Source organism: Nannospalax galili, unplaced genomic scaffold (genome assembly GCF_000622305.1).
Source record: "Nannospalax galili isolate Female #2095 unplaced genomic scaffold, S.galili_v1.0 scaffold43, whole genome shotgun sequence".
Classification (NCBI taxonomy): domain Eukaryota; kingdom Metazoa; phylum Chordata; class Mammalia; order Rodentia; family Spalacidae; genus Nannospalax; species Nannospalax galili.
Genome location: NW_008353342.1, coordinates 676,593 through 682,740, shown reverse-complemented (window position 1 = coordinate 682,740; position 6,148 = coordinate 676,593). Strand labels below are relative to the sequence as shown.

Here is a 6,148-nt window from a genome sequence, read left to right as displayed (position 1 = left end):
AGAGAGAGAGAGAGAGAGAGAGAGAGAGAGAGAGAAATGGTTCTAATAGAGAACATGTGCTTCAGGACTAGTACTCAGGGGGAAAAGGGTAGTAGTTGATATGCCCTTCTTACAAGGAATTCAAGACAGAAAGTTGCCTCTGCTGCCCAGAAGCCAAAGCCCTCTTTCTTAAACACAAGTATAATCATGTGAACAGACTGATGAAAATAGTGGGAACAGTATAATTGAAACTGTGGTGACCTTCCATGAACCTAGAGCTGGGGTACCCTCCCATGAAGTGGGGTTGTGATCCCCTCCTGTGAGCTGAAACTGTGGTCCCTAACATTAACAAGAACTATGGTATCCTCTGGTGAACTTGGAGCCATGGTCCCATTTTATGTGGGTTCATCACCCCGGAGACAGGTCTGTGATCTCTCCTGTGAGCTGGAATTGTGTTCCCCTCCTGTGAACCTGGAGTTGTGGTCCCCTCCCACATGCCAGAGCTATTGTTGCCTCTTATAAGCTGGAGCTGTGATCCTCTCCTGTGAGCCCTAGCTGTGGTCCCCTACTGTGAGCCAGGGTTCCACATTCCTCTCGTGATAGGTTGATGGTGGACCAGATTGTAGGATTTCTCGATGTTGAGCACCAGTTTCAGCCTTCTCTGACTGGCTGCACTCCCCACAACCCTCCACCACGAGGTTACATTGTACGTGGTAGTGACTTTGACTCTGTATTGAGCTTATGCTGGGGACAAAGGAGGTTTCTGTCATTTTCAGAGTCTAGTCTTTGGAGGGCTGATTCTAGAGAATGGACTTCCCTACATCCCTTGTTGGCCTTGACTCCACTCCTGGGTGGTCCTGGACACCCAAGCCTTGACGATGGCCCTCTCCCACCCCCCAGGCACCAAGAGGTTTTCCATCATCATTTTTCTGTTACTCCTCCACAGGCCCAGTGACCTTCACCTGTGTACAGAGAATGCAAATCATCCAACTGAACTTTTAGAGACAAAAATCACAGTCTGGGAAGTTAAAAATAACAAAAAAGTTAAAGAAAGGAGATAAATGTCTGAGAATTAAAGTTGAAACACCTCATTGGGCAAGGTGCAATTCTGTACCAAGCAGGAGAGACCTGAAAATCCCTGTCGAATTGTTAAAGTACAATTGGAGTGGTGGATGGACAGAACTTATACAAAATCCAGTGATTAAAAAGCAGATGAGGAACAAAGAAATAAGTATCAGGTTGACATCTGATTCTCAATAACAGAATTAAATGGAATAAAACAGTAATATTTTAAAAAGAGAAAATACGCCAGGTATGGTGGTGCCTGCCTTTAATCCCAGCACTCAGGAGGCAGAGGCAGGCAAATCTCTGTGAGTTCAAATCCAGCCTGGTCTACATAGTGAGTTCCAGGAGAGCTGGGGCTACAGGGAGACCCTGTATCAAAAAGACTAAAAAAATAAAAATTAAAAATTTTAAGAAGAGAAAATCCAAAGTGTGATAATATAAAATCAACTCAATTAGAATATGATTATAGGTTGTAATGGCAGAGGCACACTTTAGGTTATCAAGAAAACCTCTTTAACAAATGACGTTTGAACTGAGACCCGAAGAATAGTAACGATTGCGTTGCAGGATTCAAGGGCTGATTTCCAGAAAGCAAAGTGACTAGGTGCTAAGAAACATGATTGACTAGGGGAGAGTTCACAGGAAATGGAGTGTGTAAGACAATGTGTATGAGACAGACTGCTCCTGGGCTCCTGTCAGAACTGGGTAGATACAGTCAGATGACTACATTTATTCCAGAACAATGGAAAATGATTGAAGAATTTGTGCCATAAAAATTCCAGTCTTGTGAGGAATGGACTGTAGAGGGCTGTAGAATGAGGTTGCTGAGACTGTGCAAAGCTCTGAAATTCCAAGTGAGAGGTGATAGTGGGTATTTGCGGGAAGGAGATAGAGGAAAGGCCCATAGGGCTTCAAGCTGTTGTTAACATACATAATCAGCATTGGAAAGAAAAGCACTGAAGACTCCCAGGTCTCAGGGTTGACTACAAAACAACCATGTTAATTTCCTACTAAATGGAAGCCTCGTAAAAGCAAATAAGGAGACTCAAACTCCACTGTGGTAAATTTGGGAAGGTAGCAGAATGTCCTACCTACGAAGATACTGCATGGGCTCCAGCTTTTCTGCTTTTGTTTTTATTTTGAGACTGGTCTCCCTGTAGACCCAGTTGGCCTAGAACTCGATATGTAGACCTGATTGGCCTGGATCTCATAGGGGTCTGCCTGCCTCTGATTCCCAAGAGCTGAGATTAAAGGCATGAACTATATGCTCAACCTTTATAGCTTTTTAATTGATTACATTTAGATTTCCCTGATAAATTAACTACAATATTCTATAAGAGAATTTCAGATTTGTCCATTATTAGTCATATACAAAAACTACAAAGAATAACCCATAATTTGCATGCTGGCTATATTGTCAGATTTTGGCTTTTGAAATGGTAAATTTTTGGTATTGAAAAGGTCTTCTATTCTTCAAATCTCTTTTCTCCTCATTTACAGCAAAAACAATGAAAAAACCCTATTGAATGAAAATTACTAATTTGATTTATTCAGTTGAATACATAGATTCATGTGAAAATACATATAAATATATCTGAATGAGCACTGCTTAATCACTTTGTTTAGTAAAACAGATGTGCACACGTGGTACTGAGGCTGGCCTTGAGTTCATGTCTCATTCTTCCAAGAAACAATAACATTTAACACATGCCTTGGTGATAGAGACGAACATGTTCTGGATATATGACATAATACACTTTGCCTTCAAAATGGAAAACCTCAAGCCCAGAAGTGAGAACCTTTTTATTGTTTCTTTAAAGTTTATGATGTAGGTGATGGGTAAACGTGTTTCTTGTGGCCATCACTGTGTAGAAACTTTGGGAAACAAGAATTATTAATTTTCTTTTTTCTTCTTTTCCATGATTTTTGCATTCTAGTAAGAGAATTATGAGAAGAGGTTCCAAGAGAAAGAGCACAGGTGGCAACCAGCAGAATGAGGAGCCTGGTTCAAACTGGTAAGAAGAAAAATGAGACCCTGAGCTTCCTTTTCTATGTGTCATGACTTCTGTTGATACTGATTTCTATGCAAAGCCGCCATGGTCTGTTGATTTTTAAAATAGCAATGATTCCAAAATTCAGATTGTTAACTTCATTCTTGTGACTTGGAAGACCTTCAAAAAGTTGTTTTCTGGAGGGAAAAAATCAACGACTGTCAAAAACTGACACGGATTTAAAAGAATGATATGATTGTAAAAAAGTTGTTTATATTCTTTGAATTTTAGTTTCTTTATTTTATGGAGATTATGCTTACCTTAGTACATTTCCTAAGAATTAACCAAGAAATTACACGTAGAAACTCTGGTAGTTTCCATAGCACAGATATGATTCGTTCTTACAGAATAGTTTCCACATGCCAAGTCATACTTAGTTGCATTTTTTGCTTTAATCCTTCTATCATCTGAGAAGTTAGTAAGTATAATTACCCTCTCATTAAGGGATTGAAACTGTACCATCACCGTATCAATGGCTTGCCTTCAAACCTCCATGCTCCCTAAGAGAACATTTCCAGCTCATTTCTTTCTGGTGGCCGTCTTTGTTCTTGCATTTATTTATTAAGCCAACAAACACTTTTGGGTATTTACTCTATGTTGAGCTTCTCTCAGCTGAGAAGCCGAGCCACTTCCAGCAAGATACTTACTTACAATATGATAGTTGTGTATTTATACGTGTCTTTATAGCTTACAAATGGCTTATAAATATGTGAATGTGTTTAGTATTGACACACTGATAAAAATAAGGGCTGGGATTCATTCCTTCCATTTTTTAGAGATAGAGAAGCTCAGCTTTCGAGAATCAGCTGGCTCATTGGGCATCTTATTCCTCAGCATTTCTTAGAGTTTGTAGTTCAGGGCCAGTATGTGTTTTATCAATTGCAAACTACATGTTTTTTATAACATTACTAAATGTAATTGCTAGAAATAGCAAATGGTTAGAAAGCAGATGGAAAATATGCCAATCCACAGTAAATTTTTTCATTATTATTGTGCAAATACAAAACAATTGTAAAGCACACTTTTAATAAATTTTCCAATGCTTTCAAAGTTTACATTCGTCCTGGTGTAGATAGGTGACTCTGCAGACCGATACCAGCCTGCAGACCAGAGAGCAAAGTGGTCAGCACTGAGTGAAGAACTGAGCTGACCCCTACCTTTGAGTGTGTAGTCGAAGTTTGCTTGTGCGCTGTAGGCTGCTGCAACACACAGGAAAAATTCTCTTTCATGATCTTAGTGGAAATAAGGTTGAATTTTAAATTGTTAGAATAAAACTGGTATAAGATGTGATGATAAAAACACTTCTGAAAAGACCACCTTGAAACCGTTGACATGAAAATGTGCAAAGGCAGTTGGAAGTTGGTGGGAGTGACTTCTAAATTATAAGACATCAAGGCTTCTAAAAGGTGATGTTTCATTGACTCTCTCAAGGTGTTCTTATTTCTTCTTTTCTTTTCATTTTGCTTATTCTTAAAAGAAAAGTTAGGTTACATTTCGAAGTCTCGACCTTGTCAGTTCCCAAGCAATGCACAGACTTGTGTACTGTTCCACCAGACAGAAGTGGCTCTTGGACTGCTCTGCAATGCAAACCAGCTACGTTTCCCTCACTCGCTGGAGAGGCTGGAAAATAAATGTTACTCATTCATATCAAAAACTACTAAAGAAAACTGAAGTACTTTTGTGTGCAAAGTGAAATAAATGCACATTGAATCAGCAGTGAGAATTTACTTTGATGGTTTTATGGCTTTCTCAGTTCTACTGAAACGGATCCAAATATTTACATGTGCTATTTTATTAATAACTATTTTACCATCTGTGTCAAAGTATTATTGCACAGATGTTCACAAGAGTAGCTTTTGATTATGAGTAAATATTATAAGAGGATTGAGTTTTTCTCTGAAAGATGCTGATTGAATGCTTTCTATCATTGTTTAAGAGGTCAGGAAAAAAGTTATCTTTTTTTGTTTTCTTGTTTTTAAGTTTTGCCAGATTAATAGTACTTTGTGCACTTAAAATAGCAATAAGTAGGCTAGAATTTCAGCTCAGAAATTCTACTCACATATACACATATATACATACACACGTACGGGAAATAAGGTGCATAAGATAAAGATGCAAATTTATGTCACCCTTCAAAACTGAGATTCTTGGAAGAAGCCAGAGCGGTCTGCATTCTGATTCCCTATTGGCAATTTGGGTATCCCCTTCAGAGGATGGCGTGATAAGAATAGGAGGTAGGAATTGGCTAAGCAGTTAGGGTAAAAAGACCCCAAAGAAAAGTAGCCAGTTTCTTGGATAAAGTCAAAATGTCCTTAGACATCTTAGCAACATACTCTGTTCCAAAGGCCAAAAATGTCAAAAGTATTTTGGAACTTGTATATAATCCTTGAAAGATTTTAGGATTACCTCTTCAGAGGGGGGAATGTTAGAGTAGCCAAAAGCCCTATAAAAATAAATAAATGAAAGAAAAGAAAACTGGAAAAGGGATGGGGAGATATGGGAGGTGTTGGAGGGGAGGGAGTGGGCATAGATTTGATCAAAACACCTTATACGCGTGTAGGAAATTCTATTTTGTAAAAGTTAAAAATAAAACCCTGAGACTCTTAAACTATTATTGTCAAATTAAAATTCACAATATAAAATAGAGCAATTCTAAGACTTAAATATTATAGAGAGATATTTTCTGTCTATTGACTCAGATGTTTTTAAAAATTGTATCAGAAAGTTAAGCAGTTGTACATGACACTGTTCTTCAGACAGTGACTTTCACTCTATATCTATTTACTGATTCTCTGTCCTACTCCTTTTGATAAGGGAAGAAAGGAAGGAAGGATTTAACATAATGCATTGCATCAGAGGAAGAAAAGAGAAACAGGCATTGTAATTATTTGTGGGGTTGTTTTTTTTTTGTTGAGGTTTTGGTTTTGTTTTTTTGTTTTTTTTTTTGGTCTTTTTGAGACAGGGTCTCCCTATAGCCCCAGCTGGCCTGGAACTCACTATGTATATGTAGACCAGGCTGGCCTTGAGCTCACAGACATCCACCTACCTGCCTC

At 38.4% G+C, this 6,148-nt stretch overlaps 1 protein-coding gene across 1 annotated transcript in view; it reads left to right on the top strand.

Moving 5' to 3' along the window:
- Positions 1-6,148, top strand: part of Lingo2 (leucine rich repeat and Ig domain containing 2) — a 1,098,444-nt gene that overhangs the window by 521,831 nt on the left and 570,465 nt on the right. The window contains exon 3 of the mRNA XM_008850519.2: positions 2,982-3,059. The gene's annotated coding sequence lies outside the window, so the exon portion shown is untranslated. The remainder of the gene's footprint in view (positions 1-2,981; positions 3,060-6,148) is intronic.